The 23,523-nt window shown below is 45.6% G+C and overlaps 1 long non-coding RNA gene across 1 annotated transcript in view; it reads left to right on the plus strand.

Annotated features, from left to right (window-relative positions):
* LOC125324303 overlaps window positions 1–23,523 on the plus strand; it is a 34,906-nt gene that overhangs the window by 2,197 nt on the left and 9,186 nt on the right. Inside the window, exon 2 of the long non-coding RNA XR_007202918.1 lies at window positions 6,540–6,666. This is a non-coding gene — a long non-coding RNA (uncharacterized LOC125324303). The remainder of the gene's footprint in view (window positions 1–6,539; window positions 6,667–23,523) is intronic.

The following is a 23,523-nucleotide window of genomic DNA, read 5'->3' on the forward strand; positions in this document are numbered from 1 at the left end:
TTTCAGCCACTTCCTGTTTCTCTTCCTGCTGCAGCTCCCAAATAAAAATATTGAAGACACATGCTCGACTTGCTCTTCACTGCTCCACAAATGGGATTTGGGAAGAGGAATGGAAAGCTGTTGGGGCAAGAGCTTGGTAGGAATAAATATCTGTTGGGATGGAGAGCCTGGCACAAAGATTTCCGGGGAAGATGATGCTCAGTGACTGTGGTACCTGGATCATGGAAGGTTCCTCTGTCACACGTCCCCCTCTGGACTGGCTGCAGGCTGGAGTAGATGTGAGACAACACCAGAGTGCAGAGGGGTCAGAATAACACCTGAGACTCTCTGGACATGACAGAGGAACCAGAGCACAGAAAAAACCCACCTTTGAGCTTTAAACAAATGCCAGTTTTGAGGTGACAGCTCCAGCTGAGTCATGTTTATGGGCTTGAACACCACTCAGAGACCAGAAGTGATTGGAAAGGCCCGAAAGACTCAGTTGGACTCTTCCAAAACACATGGAAAACCCCTGCTTTGACATCAGATGTCAAACTGACATTCAACCTGACCTGCCAGACCTGAAATACTCTTCTTGGAAGCCAATGCATTTTTTGGATCTCACAAGAAGAGGAAGAAGAATGACAACCACAGCATTGTAGAAATGCTTGGAGAAGTTTACAGAAGATCAGGGTAACCCAAGTTCTTGTTAATAGATCCCTCAGGGTGGACTAGAGGGAAAAAACACTGAATAAGCAGTGTTTGTAAATATATTAATGTAGGGCTTATTTTAGAACAATTTGCTTACAGAGGAAAGCAAGTGTGTGGCCATTTTGGCTGTTATTATCTACAGTAATATGAACTATAAAAGCCTAAAAATATCACTTAAGAAAAATGCATAAGAAAGAGAAGGAAAAGATGAGAGTAGAAAGATCCCACCACGTGCAGGCTCTGTAATGAGCCTTGGTTGTTGCAATTTCAATGTCTGTTGGTCAAAGTTGTCACTAGAGACTGAATCAACCAGATATTGATGGAAATCCCCAGAACACAACCTCTGCTGGGTTTATATTCACTCAGGTTCAGGTGGGATCACCCAGGTACCTCCCCTGGGGCAGGGAGTTTCCCACTGGATGATGGAAACTTGTGGGTCAGGGACACCTGGATGATGGAATGTTGTGGATCAGAGGACGCTTTGGGAAGCTTTGACACCTTCAAAGGCAACACAGCTGCCTCTTGCATCAGCCCAGTTGGCTCCACTGTGTCCCATCATGGCCCATCAGCAGCATCAGCACCTTCAGGCTCTGCGTGGATGTCCTGGCACTGCCCGGGCACGGGAGTTATCACAGCTGAGTTCACTTGATAAGGACAAAGAGACAAAGTTCCCTCCTCCCAGGGTTTGCCTCTTTCCTTATCTGGTCCAACACCAGCTGCAGCCTGAGCTGGGCTGTGCTCACCCCTAGGTGGGTGCTTTGCACCTCGGCAGCTTCCCCTGAATGTTTGAGCCACCAGCATCCCAGTGTCTCTTCCAGTGTCACATTCTTCTCCCTAGACCTGGGAGGACTGGACAATAGTATGACATTTATCTTATCCCAGGTTCCCTCCACGCTTCAAATTCTGTTTGTAGGTGTATTTGGGGAGGGGTGGCTTCGGTGGTCGCAGATGAGCAGCGGCTTCTTTGCAGTTTGCTACAGTGGGCAACAGCCCTTCCATGATTTTAGCAACGTGTAAGCCATGAACCATTTCAGTCTCACAAGAGATGGACTTTTCCAAAACTCATGGAGAACCTCAGGTGAATTGGCACCCATTCGACTTGGCCAGCCAGTCCTAAAATACACTTCTTGGCAGCCAGAGCATTTTTTGGATCACACATTAAGGGGAAGAAGAATCTGTGCTGCCAGGGGATGATGTGGGGAGTGCTCACACCCCCTGGCCACTTGCTGATGGTAATGGTGCAGGAGAGAAACAAAGCAAGAAGAAAAATCAAGCACATGTATCTCCCTATCAGTATGTGCTTGTTATTGTCATCATTGGCTTTCTTGTATTTCAAGACTTGTTCTTTTGTCCTGAAGTTCCCTGTGATTCAGGGATAATCCTTGCATTACAAGAAAAAAAACCCTGCTTTTTTTTTTTTTTTCAAATTGACAGAGATTTTTAGGCTTTATCCATGATTCATGGTCTGTCCTGCCCTGTCTCTAGAAGCCAGAAAATATTTGTCCTAGCATAGCCTAATGGTGAAAATCTAGGATGCAAATAAAAGAAGCCCATGTTATCACTTTGAATCTTTATTTAGTCAATTTTAAGGCAGTCTTTTGATGTTGAGGGACATGGCCCTTAGTTTGGGATGCTGGCCAGGCTGTTGGAGTTGGCAGATGGCCTGTTGGCTCTGCTGGCTGCAGACTGACCTGCCACACCAGGTCAGGAACAGCGAAACACACCCAGGCTGCCTGATGTGGTTTGGGAAAATTCAGCAGGCAACACTGCTGGGGTTTTAAGAGACAGAGAAAAGGGATAAAGACAGCAGGGAGAAGATGCTTCTGTTGAAGATACCTTCATAGCAGCTCTGCTTTAATAGCATTAATTGATGTTTGACTTCAGTGAGAGCAGAAAGATAGAGATAAATGAATGAGCTGTAGAAAGAATGATCCTTGCTGGAGCTGCCTGGTAGGGAGAGACAGGGAAAGCACGAAGGTTAAAAGTCTAATGACAAGCATCCTTAATGATTGCTTCTCCTGTATTCCCTCTGGGTAACATTTCCTGAGTCTAAATTGTCTTAAAACCACTCTAACGTGGCTGAAACATTTCTAAATATAATTCAGCTCAACTAATGCTAAAGAATATAATGGAATTTCAGGAAAGAAAATCAAGCACAGTAAGTTTTTTAACCATTACGTGTCTTTCAGAGCAGGCCAAATGGTGCATGAATTTGGGTAAATAAAGGAGAAAAAAATCTTTTTTTCATGTTAGCTGGAGTGGAAGTTCACCTGTCTGCAGCAGCACACAGGCTCCCTGCAGACCGTGTCTCCATGGATCCATGGAGAGCATGAACTCCTGTGCTGTGGCAATAACAAAAACCTCGCCTATAATCCTGGGGAAAAAAATCAAGGCAGCTTGCTGAAGCAACACTGAGAGTTGCCACAGATGGTGATTTTTCAGTGCTGGGCAAACAGATCTGTCTGTTGGTAGCCACAGGTGTACAGGGGAGGCGGCATCACCCCTTCTCCAACAGCCCGAGCTCACCGGCTGCTCCAAAGTGATGTGGAGAGGCTGCAGAAAATGGCTTAAAAGCACAATTAACTTTCTGTAACAATAGCCTCTTTATTCTTCATTATGAAAAGGCCTGAAAGGGAATTTGTTTTCCAAGATAGATGTGAAATGAAGCTCTATCAGAACAAGTAACCTTGCAAGCCAGACACAATAGGCAGTACCTACCCACCGCTTCCTCCCTGGCCCTCCCCAGGCAGTGCACAGCAGCTTGCTGTAAGCCTGGTTTTGTCTGCTCCCCCTGCTTATAAATTACACTCATTAATAATATTTTCGTTTCTTGGAAAAGCAATAAAATAGTAAATGTGCCTCTGCAGTTGCTGCCCTGCTCAGGGCCAGGCTCCGGCGTCTCCCGGGCAAGAAGGTCAGAGCGGTGGGATGGATTCACACTGCTGGGTGAGAGGCTCTTTGAGCTGCCACCTTCAGGTAATGCTGCTCTCTCCCTTCCCTGATCTTCCCAAGTCCAGGCCCAAAGACGATCTGTAACTTAAAGAGACTCACAAATAGCACAGACTTAGGGTGTGAGTACAAAATCCACCTGATGGACCTATTTGTGCATTTTTACTGCAGTATTTGAGCAGTTAATGCAGGGAGTGGCCAAATTTTGAGCTTTGGCTCAATTTTTCTGTAGCAGATGTGAGAGAAGACACCTGAGACAGCTTCCCTTGTCCTTGAGGGACTTCAGACCCCAATCTCTCTAAGCATTGCTACTCAGGTCTGTTTGCACTATCCTACCAACAAATGTGAGGGTGATGCAGCTGCTTTCGGTATCATGGAAATGTTTTCCTTATTTCCCTTTGGAAAGCCTAGAAGTGAGACCAAAACTGGAATGAGAAGGATACAGGAGAATAAGAATTGGGATTGCTAATTTTTATGTGGGTTTCAGAACCAGGAAATAAAATTCACTGCAAACATATGGGGAAAAAACCAACAAAACCTTCCCCAAAATTAACCAACTCCCAAATAATGTCAGTCAAGAAAAGCTGATAACAGAAAGTTGGCAGAGAACCCTTAGGCACAAAATCCAGTGGGGGAGTCTCCAAGCACCAAAACTGGGTGCTGGGTGCTATTTGCAGAGTAACCAAAGGCTGTGGGTGCCTCACAGAAAGGCTTTTCTTAGGAATTAAGGTAGGCAAAGCAGGAGGAAAGGATTTGTTTTCCCAAGCTTTGTCAGAGAGTCGATAGCAGAACAGAGATGTGAGCTGTGCTTCCTGCTGGCAGCAGGACACTGGACACACCTCCCTGGGGAGTAGGAGGGGCTGGTGGCAGGTGACCCAACTCCAGACAGTCCAAGTAAGGGGCTCAGTGGAATTTAAAGGGAAGGACATGGTAAAGATGCTGTGTTCCCCCAAGTCAAATTGATCAGGAAAAGGTTTTTGGGGAACTTGTTGCTCTTACAAGGCAGGAAAGGGTCACACCTTTTGACTGCAGCATAACAGGACTTGGCTGCTGACTCCCTGATGTCTGAAGATCTTTTCAAGGTCTGACCTGTCTAGAGATCAGTAAAAAATAAGGTTTGCTCAGATCTGAGGCTGCTCTCTCCAAGTGTGCTCCATCCCCCAAAGGCAGTGGTGCTGAAATGAGAGATGCAGCTCCAGGCACATCTGGGGACACAGCTGGAGCTCTGTAGCCAAGGACAGCCCAGGGCTGGGGCAGCCAGATGAGGATGAGCAGGAGAACAGGACAGAGTTCACTGGAGCAGTTCCTAAAGCAGCCAGCTGAACAGGGTCAGAGCATTGCTCTGTTTACAGCACTGGTTTTGACCGAAATCTGCTGAGCACTGCCACGTTCCGTATCTTGAGGGATAACACAGGCTAAGAGCATCCCCTCAGCTGGGATGGGCAAGGCTGCCTGATTCTGGTGTGGGGAAAACCAGTTCAGTTATATGGATGAGAGCTGTGCTCCCTGGCCCAGGAGATGATCCCTGGCCTGTTTTATTTGGGAGCACAGCCCCAGTGTGACAATGTCTGTGCACCAGCCCTGGCAAGTCAGCAATCAGGTCACTCTGCCTGCGTGACTGCTCAGCTCAAATCACTGCTGGCTGCCCAGGGCATGCATTCCTAGAGCAAGGAGGACTTATTAAATCCTCCCAAAGCCCATGGGTACTCAGATCCATCTTCTCTGGGCACAGAAATAAATCCCTGCTCCCTCCTGCGGGTAATTACTTGCCTGCTCAGGCTCCTTGTACATGCATGTGCAGTCGTGATTTGCATGTGGCCAAGGCTGTCAGTCCTCCCTGTGACTGTGCAGGTAGAGCCAGCAGGGAAACACTGGCTGTGGCTGTCTCCAGGCTGGGTTCCAGCTTCTCCAGAGGTGGCTGCTCTCTGTCAAGGCTCAGGAACAGCCTCAGGGCAAGAGGTGATGCAGGCAAGAGGGTAGGACTGAGCAGGTGATCCCCAGCCAAGAGGTAAAAGCATCTGCAGGAATTTAAATGGGAAGGGGGATCTCAGAGGATAGAGGGGAGAAAAGAGCAGGTAAAAAAGCATGGGGAGCAACAAGATTTATTCAGCTGAGGCTGTGGCGGGATTCAGGCAGGATCCTCACGTATTACCATATCTAGAACCCTGGTTAGTGGATATTTATAGTTTCTTCCTTAAACCTGAGCTAAACTAAATAAGGAATTATAAAGGTGTGTGGATTTACCTAAACTACGTGCCCTGTGGAAAAAATTATGATTTCTACTCACCTTGTAAAGATCATGGGCTTTCTTACAAATTGTTTCTGTAGTGACCACAGCAAACCAAGAGCTGTCCCTAGAGCCAGCCCTGCAGGACCCCATCCCTGCAGGGTGTGATGGGGAAGCTGTCCTGGTTTCAGGGATTGATATCTGAAGCAGGAGGGCCCCACCAACACCTTTGCAATCTGCGTCAAGGCAGGGAGAATTGCTGTCATGTTCAAGCTGTCTTGGAGATAAACTGAGTGGGTTTATTATAAACCTCCTGTATGACAGAAATATTGCAAAAAGCATCTCTCCTCTCTGAAGAACAGGCACACATAACTTGGTGGGGCAGTTCTTCTTTCCAGGACCTCAGGGCTGCCACAGGTCTTCCCAGTGCTCCAACCTTATCCTGGCCTGGTGGGAGATGTTCCTTGGGCAGCTTGTGGACACCCCACATCCTGCTTTTCTCTTTGCTGCTCCAAAGTGGGCTGAGGTGCTCACTGGGCTTCACCATTTCTGTTTGCTGGGCTCAGTGTGAGTGCTCACCCAGCTTCAGGACCAACAACCAATCTGTTTACTGTCCCACCACCTCCCAAATTTCCCAAGTGGAAATGACCACAAAAAACTTTCCCTGTTTCAGATATCAAGCGTGAGCCAGAAAGGATCTGCCTGGGGACAGGACGGAGAAGAACAACTGTGAAGTTTACAGGGAAAAGCATCCAAGACAAGTTGTCCCAGCTGCTCCCGCCACCCCTCTGCAGAGCCAGGTGATGTTTCTCGTGAGGTGACCCAAGCTGCAGTTTCACAGGCACTATGAACAGGCTCGCCAGGCTCCCTCCTGCTACGGCAACATATGGTGGTGGGAGGGTGATTGCCTGGTACAATGTGATTTTCAATGAAATGTCTTGCAGACAGAAGAGTTCCAGGTGACTAGAAGTAAGCAATCATCGTGCCAATCTCTCAGCAAAAAAGGGTCACGCGTTGAGTACGGCAACTTGAGGGAATAAGGCAGCTTTTTATAGCGAGTAATATCTCTTCTGACAGTGCAAGTGAACTGCTTCAAACCACACTTGGCTGGGAATGTGCAAAGATGAATGGCTTTGTCTCTCAGTAAGTATTACCAGGAGCACTAGGAAGGATGAGAAATGGTCTGTAAAGTAAGCAATAGCTAAAAATCCTCTTCTTTCCTGACCTTATTGTAAAGAAACCTTTAGCAGTGCGGGGAGGAAAAAAAAGAAGTGTAACGAGGTGTCCCTGAGGGGAAAGAAAAATCCACCCTACAGGGAAACCTGGAAGCTTTTAGTAAGGAGTCATAAGGATTAGGTGTGATGAGCTGGAGTATCACAGTCCACACTGGCAGCAGCCTCATCTTTCCCTCCTGTAAACCTCATGCTTTGGTGGTGGACTGAGGCTTGGCTGGGTCTGGGAGCACGGTGTGAAAGGTGTTTGTCCTTCCAGGAAGAGACAGCTGGAGACAACTGCCTAAATAAATAAAACAGGTACAGGGGGTCTTTTATCCCCCCCCTTTTTTTTTTTTCAAGCCTGTTCAAGGTTACACTGAGAAACTGAAGCCATGTGGGGAAGTGACCACAGATTCCTGCAGCTTCACAGTCTAACTCATTGCTGGTCATTGTGTCTTAGCATGGTTCAGAACCGGGAGATGGGGAGGTTTTCCTGGTCTTTCATAACCTGGAGTTCAAACTAATGGTGCCTTCAGGATTTCAGGGAAGTGTTGGCTTCTTCGCAGTTCTGGGAAGACTGGAGAGAGAGGCATGTGAAAATGCTTGTTTAAATTGGGATGGGTTTATTTCAGGGAATGATGCACTCTGCCTTGTGTCTTCCCAGGGGCGACTTTGCAAGGATTGGAAAGCATGAGAGGATCCACCTTTACTCTACAAAATGCTTTGTTCCCAGACTGGTGCCTTTCATGAAATCAGGACTGGGAGCCATGTTTCTCCACAGCATTCAGGTGCCTTGAGTGCCAAACCCATTGTTCTTCCTCAGCCCCAACACCTGCACAGTAATTAACCCCGCTGAGTCCCCACCTGTAACCAGCCCTCTTTGGAAAGCCATCAACCCCTCTCCCAATAACATTTTCCTTTTGCGTGTGGGACTGTCACAAGACCTCTCCCTCGCATTAAAGTGTTTGTATTCCCAGTACTTTTGGAGCGTTTTCCAGGGGCAAGCCCTTCTAGCAGACCTAATGTACATTACTAATGTACAGAGTTTACTAATTATTGTCTTAATGCAAACTGGCTGACTCAGTCTGCTTGTAGGGGGAAAAAAATCTTTGGTGATGTTATTTTTCTGGATTAAGCAAGAGGGGAAAAAGGTGTGAGAGAGAGGAATTAGAGACACCTCCAAACAAAAGTCGTGTGTCTTGCACCGTGGCTGCCTGAGCATATGGTCTTTTATGGGATTCCAGGCCCTGTCAACTCAGAAAGCAAATGTTCCCTCTCTGCTTAGGCTGAGAGTGAGTCTGCTCATCTCTGACTCTGTCACCGAGGCATCTGGCAGGAGTGATGAACTCTCTATCTCCTTGTGTTAAACCTGAGGTTATTGGTTGTTTTGGTTCTGTTATTACTTGTTTTTCCCTAGGGGGAAGAAAGGAGCAGGGATATAACTAAAAGAAGTGATAACCAGATGTTTGGTATTTCCATTCCAGCTCAGGCTTTGCTCAGATGGAGTTTCCCTGCTGGTTTAATCAGGGAAACAGTCCCTTCCACCCTCATATCCAGAACCAGCTCCAGCAGTTGTGGGTCTGCTTGTTTCCTTCTCCACAAGTGCATCCCAGATGTGCCCGTGTTCTGCACACAGAGGCAGAACATCTGTGCTGGAACAAGGAAGGAGAAATGATGATGTTGTTGGGTTGTCTTGCATGCTGAGATCCTTTCAAATGTATGGGGCAAGGGGAATTTTGTGGGTCTAAATTAGGGGCTGAAGGACTTGGAAGGGCAGGAATCACTCACGGTTCTCAAACCTGATCAAGCAGATCCTTTTCCTTTTTGTCAAGACAGTGAGCATAGGACATGATGCTCTTCTTGCTCCATCCCAGTGCTTGGATGATGAGGATGATGCTGAAAGTCGTGGTCTGAAATCCAGAAATCAGGGATGTGGCAGCTGTCAGGGGGATGTGCAGAGCTGCAGTCATGAAAATTGGCACATGAAGGGTCAGCCAGAATTCATGGCTGTGCATTATTGCCTCCCATAGAGGTGTGGCCAAACTCCTTCTTGTCACTTCCACACAGGTTCCAACCACTCTCTTTTAATCCTTCATTATCTGAGCCACACATCACCAAAACTTCCTGCAAGCTCCTGGTATTATAAATTATACAGATTATTATTATAAATTTCTACTCCACATGAACAAAGCCCGGGTGGACTTTGAAGAGTTAATGATACATTTTTCTTTGGCATAATTGATGTTTACTCCTTTTTTTAGCTTGAGATCCAAAAATACCTAGAAGGCATACGGGACTTTAGGATCTCCTTTATACCCTTAATTCCTGAAGATCATTGCAATCAAGGAGACTTTAAATCCCCAGATAAGTCTCAGAAAAGGGATGATGAATAGATAAGAAGCAGCAGTGTATTGCAATAATATTCATCCATAAATCTACCAGGGTACTTAGAGTGAAGAGCTTGCAAAATAAAAGTGAGGTGGGAGGAGGGGTGGGCATTCGGCCCAACACAAAAGTGTGAGCAGTGCCCTGTGGATGAATCTCACTTTTCTCATTAAAAACAAGCAGTCCCATGACACCAGAAGGGGAGTTCGGTTTCCAGAAGAACTGTGTGACTTCATTTGGAGTGAACCAAACACTTCTTTATCAGCCTCTCCTCTGCCCGATTGCTCCTTCTCCTCCAAACCTGTAAGATGCTTCATGATATTTGGATAAATTCAGCCAGGGTGTTTCACAGCTCTTTGAAAGGAAGATGCAGAGACAACTGAGAAATCATCCCTTAAAAAATCAGAGATTTAAGGCTGCCCTGCCTCTTTTTCACCACCTCCCTTTAAGGGAGTTTGGAAACACGGGTTTAGGGGAGCTTAGGAACATTGGTTGTCTTCCAGGAGGGAGGAAAACAGGCAACACTCTCAAACCCAAGCACCTCACATTAAGGCATTAGGCATTTCCTTGGTCCCTCTGAAGCTCCTGGGTGGGAAATTAGGACCAGGCCTGGGGGAGCGTGTGCTGCCCATGGGGTCTGATTTTCAGAGATGCTACAGAATGGAGAACAAGAATACCTTCTTTATTTTGCCTCCTGGAGCTCTCAGACCCAGACAAAGAGATTTTGCAGCAGTAGATTTGTCTCTTGGCTGTATCTTCCTTGACTTTGTGAGGCCACTCTTTAGGGAGAAAGGCTGAGTTTCCTCGGGGATCACACAGCACTGACTACAGTGAGATGCCGTCATATTTCTCTGCTATAATCTGGGATTTCAGGCACAGGAAAAGTGGTGCCACCCTACTGTTTTGCCTGATAAAATACTGGAGTCAGAAGTCAGCTCATTGCAAAATAAATCAGTAAGGAAACCCAACAGGAGAGTTTGGCTCATTGCGATTCCATGGTTTGTTTTCCTGTCTTATATTGGAAAGCCTGGTTTTCCCAAGGGCAGAGACTTACTTGCTTCAGCAAAATCTGTAGGACACTGTGTGTATAAAGTCCAAATCAGCTCTGTCTGTCTATCCCATTAACACCTTTCTTTTCCACTGTTTTTGGTGAAACAAAAATGACCTTTCAAATCAAAGACTTCTGAAGCCTATTGTGGAAAGCTTTTACATTTCAAAATTATTTCAGCTTCATAATAAGGACTGTTTTTTCCTTCCTCAATCTTCTGCTTCCTGCTCAGCACAAGGAGTAATGTTGTCTCAACTTCTCACACCCTTTCAAAATTTTTTATTGTATTAGGTTTTTCCTTTCCAAGTCTTCCCTCAAACCCTTCCTGGTGTTGGAAACAGTTAAATTTAAAAAAAATCCCAACCAACCAAACAAGAAAGTGAAATTAAAGTTTGCTAATTGAGAACTTCTGCAAAAATGGAGATGTTTAAAAACTTTAAGTGTTGCAAAATATAAAATTCAAGAAAGAACATGAAGAAAAGCTAAAGCAAACAAACAAAATGCTTAAATTGTTTTAAGTGGTTTTTAAGATCAGATGTTTCCCACTACCAACACTGAAAACAATGGAAAGACGTCTGAACTTTTCTTCTGGTAATTACATTCTTATCATCAATGTGGGGCACTGAAAAATATTCTGGCACTGCCTTCCTGGTCTATAATGGGAAGCATTAACTCAGCATAAACTCCATCAAGTTGTCTGAATTCACCAAAACCTTCTCAATATAATCTGGAGGGACCAACTTTCCCCTGGGTAAAACCTTCATCCTTCTATTTCCCAAATTCCTGTGAATGTGTCTGCAAAGGTGGCAAAGAATCTCTTAGAAAAGTTAAGAAAACAAACTGAAACTAAAGAAGGACCCCACTGGCACTGATGGACATGTGCACTGTTACCACCCTGTAATTTATAATTTACAGGTTTCTGTGAATTTGACACGATTCTAGAACTGTTGTTGTAAGCTAGAGGGGGAGAAAATGGCTGAATCCAAACTGAAATAATTATTTGTGGGAGTCAGAAAATGAGCGTGTCAGTTGTTTGAAGAGAGTATCAGAAGCATGAAATATAGATCACCAACGCTCTGTAGCTGTGAGCGAGTTGTCCCTGCAGTGTTCTGTCAGACTGCTGCAGAATATCCTTGAAATCTTTTCTTTCCAAGAGGCAACAACAGCTTCAAAACCTTTACTGGCATGTCCAAGCTCAGGATGCAAACCTTTGCCTGAGGAAGTTGCTTCCCAGAGAGGTTGTGGATGGTCCATCTGTGGAAGTGTCCAAGACCAGGCTGGATGGGGCTTAGTGGATAGTGGGAGGTGTCCCTGCTCATGGGAGGGGGTGGGACTGGATGATCTTTGAGGTCCCTTTCAACCTAAAATATTCAGTAATTCCATGATTCTCAGCAAGGATCAGAGGTAGGGAAGGTAGAGAAGTTGGCTTGGACTGCAGGTATGCATGGAAAGCCCAGGATATAATTTTCAACCTTTTCAATTCCTCTGTTTTTGGATTGAGATGCAGCTCTGTCTCCTTTTCTTTAGACTCCCAGTGTGTGGGAAGCAGGTATGGGCTTGTGCCCAGGGCATGTTGACACCATCGCTCCCACTCCCAGGTCACTGAGTCACTTTAATGCTACCTGGGCAATTTCATAACATTTTGCCACCTAAATCCGTGGGATCCTTGACTTTTTCACACGGAGCTGAGAGGTGCCATTCTGGTGAGGGTTGGGCTGGAAACCAAACATGGGCAGATGAGCTTTGCTGGCCTTGTCTGGGAACACTCTCCTTAGTTCTTCTTCTGGAGGCAGAGTGATCTTCACAGCAGCTGACCTTAAAAAAGGGAGCCTTGCTGGGGAATTTTCAACTTTATTAATCACTGCAATAGCATAAATGCCATGGCCTGGTTTTCAGCAGTGATGATAGGAAGTCTCTGTAGGTGGCACTTTTCTCAGGGAAATGAGGATGCTGCCTGTTCTCTCTGTCTGTCTCTGTCCCAGGCTGCTTTCTGAAGGGTTCTTTACATGAGGATTCATTGCTCTGTGCTCAAATGAATATTTAGGTCAGGCTTCTGCTAATAAACCAGAAAGACTTTCTTGTTTCCCAGCTGTTAATTTAAAAGGTAACACCAGCAAAGACCATTGAAAGAAGATGTGAAATTTATTCCCTCAGGCTGGTTGGGAGAAATTTGGTGACTGGATTTGAGGGGGGTAAAATATTTCACACAAGAACTTAAGGGAACGGAAGAAGATTCCCAGTCACTGCATTCTTCTTTCAGACATGACCCCTGATTCAGAATGAAGAGAAGAAATTTTAACCACTGTGAGCCATGAGCTGTGAGCCTTCCTGCTGAGCCATTTAAAGAGATGCCTCTGCTGATGCCTTTTATTTCTGCAAATTCCCAACCATTCCAAAATGCTGTTTCATTTCTAGAAGATCTCTAAACCTAAAGTTATCTTCCAGTCCTTACCAGGGGGAGATGCTCTCAAGCCACAAGAGACAACCACTCCATAACCCAAACCCCAAGCCATTGATTTCTTCAAGAGTTATCACAGAAGAATCCCAGCACTTAACAGAGATTAGGAACTAATGAGGAAAAAAATATCAATCACAATGCAAGTCAAAACACGTTACTTTCGTTTTCCAAAGAACTGAGAAAAAGATTAACTTTCCGGCAGAACTTTCACTTTCTTTGTGTCAAAGGAAAGCTCCTGACCCAAAAGTCTATTGACGTCTTCCTCTTTGTTGGCAAACCAGAGATCATCACTTTAGGGAGCCCATGCCGCTGAAACGAATATAACAAATTCCCATTAAATCAAATGGAGTCTCTCCATGGCTTTGGACAGCAAACTAACTGCTGGAGCTTGATCTTAAACCTCAATAATGTTTCCAAAATGAGCTTCCATGGCAGGGCTCTGTCAGCAGGGCTGCAGCTGTGGAGAGCTGGGGGCTGAGTTAATCACCAAGGAGGGATTCAAAGAGCCATCAGGAGCAGAGATTTTTGTCTCCTGGGTCGGCACAGGCGGTCTCACAGTGAGGACCCATTAGTGATGCAGCAAGACATTGATAATGACTCTGAGCCCTCCTGCAAAGCTGTAAAGCACTGGTAAATGTTTGTGTGTGGCAAAATCTTGTACCTCAGAGGAGAAATTAAGGGTTTTTCTTTCTGCTTTCTGCAAAGAGAGGTGAAATGAGCTTCTGTTGCATTCAGTGGTCAAAACTGAGAAGTGGCTGTCCTGATGTGAAATCATATCTCAGATGTTGCACGTGTGAGAGGTTCTGGCAAGTTCAGGTGTGTTTGAACCAACTGAATCAAATGTGCAGAAAAGTCCTGGTTGAGACTGTGGGAGCTGCTCTTCACACACAAAGTGAAAGAGGAGCACAGCCCTAAGACTGAAGTGGAACTCAGGCAGGCAAGAAAGGTTTATAGATAAAGAGGAAAGGAAAATCACTTTGCCTTTTTTGTATTAATGGAGACCTGAGGTTCAGCTTTCTAAGCTCTTAAAGAAACCTGAAATTTGATTCTCAAAGCAGTTGAATCCATACCACCTGTGAGACAAACCCTCCTGGTCATAAATATGGAGTAATTTGAAAAACTTTCCTTCACGTGATTTGTTCAGGGACAGTGATATTTGTGCAGCATCAGACCTCATGAATTCTTTTACTTCCTTACTGAAGTGAAAGGATTCACAAGTGAAGTGGCTCCTACTCAGTTCTGTCCATAAACCAAAGGAGGATTCCATGAGATTTCCCATTATCATTGTCAAGTGGTCTCAGAACGGCACACAGGTATTGGGATTGCTAATTTGCCATTGTTAAATCCACTGATGCCATAAAGATTTTTTGCCTTTTCTTTCATACCCGTTATACCTTTTTTACAACTTCTGTATTCTTTGTGCTTTTTGCCTACATGCTTGGACTTGTTTGTCAAGCTAAGAGACCAAACATTTTAGAAGCTTCGTAGCTTAGGGATCAGTGTGCCCCAGACCCCAAGGTCCTCTCCAGAACACATTCTGTAAACTAAGATAGAACCATCCAGGGGAAGGCTCCCTGGGGAGGGGGGCTCATTCAAACTTCTAAATGGGGAATCTTTGATAGATATGCTAATTAGTAAAACCTATAATGATATACCAGATCTTTTGGGGGGGCATATATTCGGTGGGGTGCATTTCGATGCATATGACCTGGACGTGTGCACCTAAGGATCCTTAAAATAGATACCAAGGTAAAATCCCTTTTCTCCTTCTACCCGTGTTTGACTCTTGATTTTAAGACCAGGAAAAGACATCACCACCAGCCTACTGCAAACCTATAAAGTACAAGTCTCAGAATCTGGTTGTTCTCCAGATGCACTGGTCAGGCCAGATCTGGGCTGGAATTGTCATGTTCTGTAATTAACAGCTCATTAAGGGACTGAACCCACCCAGAGAAAACCAGCTGCTCTTTCTACACCATGCATTAACCCCAACCCTAAAGACAGTTATGGCATTAAAGTTCCTTGGCTCACAAGGAGCAATGACCAGATTTTCCCTTTACACTGAGAAAAGACTTGGAAGAATGGAATTGTGTGAGACTGGCATAAACAGCATCTGATGGAGCTGAACCTCAACCCGTGATGGGTGTTTGAGGTTGACCCTTGTTGATTTGCAGGGCTGGGATGGTCTGGCTGATGGCTACCTGTCTTTATTTCCATTTATTGCATTCTTCTAGCAGAGTTGCAACTCCTTTTCCTGATGAGGAAGAATCCTGGCGTAGCTCTGAGAATTTGCCCGAGTGGTTGTAAAATTTTGCATTTCCTGATGAATTTTGAAAAACCCTGTCAATCCCTGTCCTTTCCTCTTGTTTCTGATTCTCACTTCACAATAAATGCAGGATGAAACCAGAGGAAGCAGCAGCTTCTGGAGTGGCTTAGAAACCTTTAACCAAGAGGAAAGGTTAATGGAGTAGAGTTAATGCAGTGGAGTTTATTTTTAATAGAAAAGAAGAGACTTTGAGATGACTTGGCAGAAATCTTCAGCCTTAGGAAGGAAAAAGATGATAGTAGGTAGTTTTCTCTCTGATGTCATGGTTAATAAACTCAGGATATAATTTAAAGCTGAGATTATTTGGGAGATGTGCCACGTCAGGCAAAGGGAAGGAGATATAAGCAGTGGGTTTCTAATAACTCAAAACCTCCTCCACTCTTGGGTTAACAGTCCTCTGGATTCTCAGGTTTATTTGTTATCCAGTAAAATCCACAAACACTGACCTTGGTTCTTCACATAGCTGCATTAATAAATTGTTGAAGAAAGACAACTCTGTAATTATGCCAGAGAACCTTTCTGCAGGTAGGTGAGTACTTGGTGCTCAAGATGAAACAAGGTAGCACACATTAACATTTCTGTGGATATATTATGCTTTTATGTTTTCCTGTGGCTTAGATTCTTTTCCTTGGTAAATAGCAGGAATGTGGAACACCTCGAAACATGGACAGCATCAGTCGTTGGTTTGTAAACATTTACAGAGAGCTTGGATGGCAGAGACTGAATAAGCACAAAGCTTTTTCTTGACCCAGTGAATGAATTTGTAACTTCTGGAATCTTTTTTTTTTTTAAATGTACCCTCCATTCAATCAATTTGCAATTAACTCCAGCCCTGACACTTCTGGCTGTTTGAGCCAGCAGTACATCTGTGTGCTGGAACCCAGTCTGCTGGGCAGCAACCACGTAAAAATTTGCTGCTTTTTGAAAGATAATTTGGGAGAATATTGGTGCCTCTTCATGGCTTGGAATGGATGAAAATCATGTCCTGTCTCAGGGACCTCATTCCCTGAGCTATCCCCCTGGAAGCTGGGTGGGAAAACCTCTCCTGAAGTGCATTAGCAGTTTCCTCAACACTTAATGTGAGCTCTGTGGGTCTGAAGTCGGGCCTGGTGGCATCACTGTGCTTCAAGCCACGCTGCTCATTAGGTAATCTCAAGAGATGACGCAAAGCTTTGGAAGCTAAATTACCCCTTAATTAAGAGAACTTAAAGAAATGTAAGAGCTCTTAGCTGCTCTTACCACTCAAGCCATGATTAAAATGCTGCATCTAGCACTCGATAACCCTGTGCAGTGAGGTGGGTTGGTGCCAGCTGGCTGGGAAGCAGCTTTGTGGAGGAGGAGCTGGGGGTTTTGGCAGCACACGAGTCAGCAGTGCATCCTCGTGGCAAACTGTGCTCAGGGAAGTGTTCACCAGGAGGTTGAGAGAAGGGACTCCTCACCTCTGAAGCAGCAGTCGTGACACCACTTCTGGAATGCCATGTCCTGTTCTGCACTTCCCAAAACAACAAAGCCTGGAGCATTCAGGAGTGAGCCCTGCAAAGTGTCACCAAGAGGTTCAGGATCCTGGAGCACATGGTGTGGCAATGGCTGAGAGCTGGGTGTGCTCAGCATGCACAAGAGAAGGCTTGGTGGCATCATGTTGCCATCTGCAATATCCAGTGTGGCCCTGGAAGAACCAGAGGTGATGCACATGGGAAACTCTTATTGGATGTAATGGCAAAACAAAGTCACCCTGTGACTGTTGAATCACTGAAATGGGCTTCCCAGAGAGGTTGTTGGCTCTCCATCCTTGGAGACATTCAAAACTCAGGTAGACAAGCTCTGAGCAATCTGATCTATTTGGCCCTGCTTGAGCATGGGCTCTTTTCCAGCCTGTTTATATTATATTATATTATATTATATTATATTATATTATTCTTTAAAATCGACTGCTGTCTCATGCAGCAGATTTCTCTTTTTATCAGCTGACAGAGCTCTCCGGTGAGGTTATCCTAACCTGCATCAGGGAAATTGAATGGACTTAATCAGTATATCTTTACTAAAAATGTATTTTTGTCTGCAACAAGCCAAGCAATGAGAGAATTGATTCTTCCCAGAGAGGTTGTAACCTTCAGCAGAGTGTGAATAAAGAAAATCTGGGGGAAGCGATCTCTGGATCTAGAAGACAACTGCTCTCGATAGACTCGGATATTTAATTTTTTTTCACTCTCTTAAATCAGGCCAGCTCTTGCCTGGGGCTCTTTTTGAGTCGTAGCATACAAATTGCTTTGGGGGCAACCATACCATGGAATTTCTGTCATGAGGAACACACAGAATGATAATAAAGGCAGTGACTGGAGGCAGGGAGATTTTGAGTCCGTGGCTCCCAGGCTTCGAGCAGGGTCTCCAAGCTTGCAGCAGCCTGGCACTGCAGAAGGAGCAGACAGACACTGAGCTATCAGATTGAAAACTGTGCTGTTCCATGAGTGATACGAGCATAAGATGGGCTGTGGAGGGTCAGACAAAGCTTCCTGCCTCCAGAAATGGCTAACAGCAGATGCCTGGGGCACAGTGCAAGCATGCAGCAGCACGGAGCGATGCCTCTCCAATATGTTCTGCATGTCTCCAGCAGGTGGATTAAGGGGATCGAGAATTGCTGTAATCTTTGTCTTTAGAAGCCCTTGATTTCACTTCTCCTCTGTGAGTTGCTTTTTGCAGTTCCTGGGAGTACCTGGGCTTTGCTACAGGCCATGTGGATGACCTTTGCTTCTGGTCAGCCCCAAAATGCCACAGGACAATGCTGTGGAGTTCACGAATCTTTACCTTCTCTTCATCTTCTTCGTGCTGATCCAGCAATACTCAGGAGGTTGTATTTACTGGAGTTTGATCCAAGCACCAAGCTGGAGATTGTGGAATCACAGAATGGTTTGGGTTGGGAGGGACTTTGGAGATCATCTCGTTCCAATTCCAGTTCCAAGAGACACCTTCCACTACCCCAGGTTGTTCCAAGCCCCGTCCAACCTGGCCTTGGACACTTCCAGGGATGTAGCATGAATGTTCTTGAGGGTTCATGGAGGTTCCATGGTTCATGAAGGTCCACCTGAGGTTGCTCCTGAGGCCAGCAAGGAGGCTGGAAGGTGCCTTCAACCCCATTTTGAGCTATGGCACCACCTGGGGGCTGAGAAAAATTGTAAATCACGGAGGGAACAAGTGAAAGTGACCTGTCAAGAGTTGCTAAAATTTGGGCTGACATCAGCGCTTCTGGAGCTAAGATACCATCCTCTAGGGAGAGGAAAATAGGGAAGGCAAGGCTGAGAGAGGTCTTGGAAGCTGGATCTGACTTCACTGCAGTGAATAGGCCACTGCCACTGTTGTGGTTATTCCTCTCAACATTTTTTTTTTGCCCCTGCTGCTGTTTAAAATGACGGGAAAGGGACTTGCCAGCTCCTGTTCCCAGTGTGAATGCACTTGCTGTCTTATTCCGTGTTTCCAGAGCAAGTGCATAATGATGGACCAGGGTTCAGCTCACTGAGAGTTTGTTACAGAGTTGGAGCCATTATTATGAAATTACCAAATAAAACATACATTTTCATTCCCACTGGTAATAAAAATTATCGAGGTACCTCTCCTGGGACAATTATAATGAGATAATGCAGAACTCCTGACTGATTCCAGGGGCTGTAAAAAAAAATAAAATCAAAGAGCATTCAACAAGACATTAGTATATGCCTTGGCTCCAATCACTTCCCTGTCTCATGGGGTAATGAAGTTATCAAATTAGTTTTAAAAAGGTGAAACTTCCATTTTTCAGCCCATCTGACAGGTTCTCCCCTGAATAATGTGATTACAATGAGGTGCACAGGACAGCATGAGCCTTTATTGCTTTTGGTCTAGACACTACAGGACATTAAGAAATTTTGCCCTCTTGTCTCCACGGTGTAATGTTTATACTCAGAGTGTCCAGGCCAATCAAGTGATAAAGAACAGGGGTTTAGGTTTTAGGGGTATTTTTTTCCCTTCTGCACACCCCAAACATAAATACAACCGTATGTTCCAGCCTGCATTTGCAGAAATGAAGCATAAATGGCCTACTGGGTTATATAGCTCATCTGTTTCCCATTACTGCTCTGCAGCAAATTACATTCTTTCCAAAGAGCGATGCCGGCATGGACAGCCTAACAGCCTCCTTTCCCGGGGATCCAGGATGGAGGTCATGAAACATATTCAGTGCTGCTCTAACAGCCAGTTTGTCAGCCTGGCATGAGCAGAAACCCTGCCCTGAGATGCTCTGGTGGCATTGGAGAGAGCAAAACGCTCTGAGAAGATGCTTCAACCATCTCTGGAACAGCTCCCTGCCTTTATTGAGCATTGAGAGTTAACAGGACACCAGCGCTCCTGATTCAGGCACTCCAGTCACGTTCCAAAGGCAGGGCTTTGCCCCAGGGCTGAAGCCTCCCACAGTGTTGAGTAAGAGGAATATTTTTCATTTTTCAAGCTTTGCCGTCTCTCCATTTGCTGGGAAGTGAACCCCAAACTTTCAGGAGCAAGAGCATCATCTCCTGCGGTTCCCAACTGAACGGCTCAGTGACCTCCGCGAGAGCAGGAGCACATCCTGCATCCTGCACAGGTCAGGCTCAGCGGGGAGTGATTTACATACCCCTGGAGCAGCGAACAGAGGCACTCGGAGCCCCTTTGGGGAGCAGGGATGGTCCCACTGCCTGGCCCGAGCCGGCTGGGATAGCCCAGGTAACACCCCTCTCTGAAAAATGGAAATGGGCAGCAAAGCTGAGCAGCCTCTGCGTCCTCCCGAGCGACCTGTCAATACATCAGCGCTGGGCACCCCCCCGCCGTGATTCCAGCCACAGAGCTGTCTAATTTCCTTTGTAAAAGAGCCCCACAGGCAACAAATGCACACGCAGAACAACTTCTGTATTTACCTTGACACTACATGAGTCACAGCGCTAGCCTCTTGCCGAGCAGCCGTATACATTATCGTCACTTTGGCATCTTGGTTGCTGCTCTCTCCTATTCTCCTTCTGCTCAGCAGAGCAGAGAGGTTGTTTAGGGTCCCCCCCAGCCCCCTCATGCCTGCACTGCTTCCCTGAAAACCATTACCCAGAATTCCAGCTTTCCTTGAAGCAGCACTGAACAAGCTGTGCTGTGTTTTCCCCCTCCAGGCTTTTTTTTTTTTTTTTTTTTTTTCCCTTTTAGCAATTCTTGCAGGAAGGAGTAATTTATCCAGAATTAAAACATCTGGTTATCGTGCTCCCCGGGTAAGTCAGCATTGAAATAAGAGGGAAACAAAGTGCCTGGCTGTCTCCATCATGGGAGAGGAGGAACATGACCCGTGTCTCCATAGAGCCACAAGGTGACAGCTGACTGTGGAGCTCTGTGGAGTGGCCAGGCTTTGGGAGCAGAGGCAGGAGACACACACACACAGCTTGCTGAGGCTAAAAGTAGAAGGAGAAAGTGATAATTTTTTTGAACCTTGCATTTCTTAAGGATCATCCAGTTGCACCCCTGCCAGGGGCAGGGACACCTTCCACTATCCCAGGTTGCTCCAAAACCCATCCAACCTGGCCTTGGACACTTCCAGGGATCCAGGGGCAGCTTCTCTGGGAACCCTGTGCCAGAGCTTCACCACCCTCACAGTAAAGACTTTTATTCCTAATGTCCAATCGAAACCAACTCTTGTTCATTTTGAAGCTTTTCCCCCTTGTTCTGTCACTCCAGGCTCTGGTAAATAGTCTCCATCCTTCTTGACAACTTGTTTCTCTTCTCCAGACTGAACAAACCCAATTCTCTCAGTCTAATTCTGTAATTCAGCTGCATGGACAGAGTACCTGGAGAAGTGCCGAGATGCTGATGGGGGGTGGACTTTACAGTGAAATCACCTTTCCAAGTCTCCCCAGATTCTGTTTCTCCCCTTTGCTCAGGAACCCAGACATGGGAGAAGCCAGCACTGCCTCATTCTCCCTCCCTGAGGATTTCCCAGCTTCAGTCAGGTGGGGCAGGAAGAACCACCACTTCCCAGTGAAAACAGTTCCTTTTGCACCAATTTTCCTTTGCAGGTGATGACCAATTCTCCCCATGACTTTGCACAAATACTGCCACTAGTGCAGAGGGGCCTCTCCAGAAGGATTAAGAGGAAAAGCCATGACCTGGGAGCCGGGGCAGAGGAATTAGGGCAGCTCTGGTGAATGTGTGATTTCCATTAATTGTTAATGCAAACCTTTGAAACTATCACTGTTGTGAGCGGTGCAGGATGCTTGGATCACCCAGGAATGGCTTTTGTTACGGATACAACAGCCATCCCGAAAGGCAGCCATGAGGAAAGGCAGAGATTCAGTGATGACACGCACAGGTGACAACACCCCTGGATTTGGGAGTTGCTGTGCTGTCAATGGCTGTGGGGACAGTGGGTCTCCTGGGACCACCATCAGCCAAGTCCTGAGCTTTCCCTGTGCTCCATCTGGATTTCCTGGTGCTCTGCTCCCTCCTTTGAGAGCTCTCATGCTTTTCCTAACATCACATGTAAGCATTGCTCTGACCCCAAAACCTGTGTCCACCCCATGAAGGTTCCAGTACTGCAGAGCACTGGGAGCCAGTCTGGACCAGGAACCTGTCCCGAGCAAGACATGTTTTCTGATAAATGATACAGAACTGCTGGAATTTGAGCTCTGTATAGAAGGTGAAGTATTTCAGGTCTTGAAATGGTGCTGCCTTCAATAACGTCTTGAGTGTGGATGGTTGTGACAAAGCTCCAGCAGCTCCTTCTTCTGGCACTGCGTGGTGTCTTTGTCAGGGACAAAGCAGGATGGCACAGCAGAGACATAAATTTACAAATACTACGGTGTGATGTCAAGTGAGGGGGTGTGTCCAGAGGGGAGCTCAGCTCCTCCACCTGAAATCCAAGGATGTGCCTGTTGGATGTGTTTGGTACAGACTGGGATGGTGCTGCCGCATCTGGTGCTGGCCAGTGGAGTAACCTTGAGCAAGTCACTGCACCCCTCCACTCCTTCCCTCTCCTCCCAGCTTTGCTCTGATTAGTTAGGGAAGGAACTTTCCATTCCAGAATGTGCACCCAGTGTTTATCACGCCGGCGCATCCTCAGGCTACTGCGTACAAATAATGAAGAGCAATAATAACTGCTTGCCAATCAGCACAGGATCAGGTTGGCTGTTTCCAAATCAGTTGGAAATTGTTCTTCTCTTGCTTTGAATAATGTGATGGGAATATGTAGGAAGAAGTCTTGTTTCTTTTTTTTTTTTAATTTTGTTTTTTTGGCTAGCAGCTAAAACACCCTTTATCAGCATTCCAAAATATGATTAATGCTAATCTTGACCTTTCCAATATTCCATGCCAGGCAGTTGATGAGGCTTCTGTGTTGTAAAGAATCAAACAGAAGGTGTTTCTATCCACAATGAAGTGTTCTTTATTAATGAATGATTTGCTTACCAGGAAATCCAAGAATTCCTTTGCACTGTCTTTTTTTCTTACAAACCTGAGGGAGTTTAATCATTTGGAGTGGATTGGAAGCATAAATATATTTATGAATTCCTCATCTCTTTCCCCCCTTTCTCTAAAGTCAGAACACGAAGTCTATTAGCTTATTACTTTAGGTCAGAGATTTTTTTTTTTTCTTTACCCTTCCACGGAAAACACCTGGGTTATCAAGGAAATGAATGTATCAGATCAATCACCATTGTGATATCTGGTGTCAGCTGTTTCTGAGACTCCCCACAACAAGCAAAGAGTACATCTGCAAAATGTGAAGCAGTAAAGGCTGTAGTTGTCCAGCTTCCAAAAAGGAAAATGTAGAATAGTTTTCTAGACTTGAGTCAGGTGTAGGGATCTGAACCTGGACCCTGCAGCATGGTGACAAATTTCCCATTATCTTCTTCTGTGAGTAAAGCAGAAAATCCTAAACAGCTTCCCAGACTCTCATAAATGACATGAAAATGCTTCAGCCATTGCTCTGAAAACCTGCCAGAACCTGAGGTTTTGTCAGGTCCTTCCAGAAGTTTCAAGTCCAAGGTCAGAGAACAGTGGAATGAAGATTATGGAGGGCAAAGTGCTTAATAGCCAGAAATTGAGGGATCATTGGATATTTTGCCTAATTAATTCACAAATGCAGCATATTAAGGTGACCAAAATCTTCTGCTACCAAAAGGGTCACATGGATTCATTAAGTTCTTTGAGAGTCACAGATAGGGGGTATGAAAGAACTGTAAAATATATTTCTTA

Source organism: Corvus hawaiiensis, chromosome 4 (assembly GCF_020740725.1).
Source record: "Corvus hawaiiensis isolate bCorHaw1 chromosome 4, bCorHaw1.pri.cur, whole genome shotgun sequence".
Lineage (NCBI taxonomy): Eukaryota > Metazoa > Chordata > Aves > Passeriformes > Corvidae > Corvus > Corvus hawaiiensis.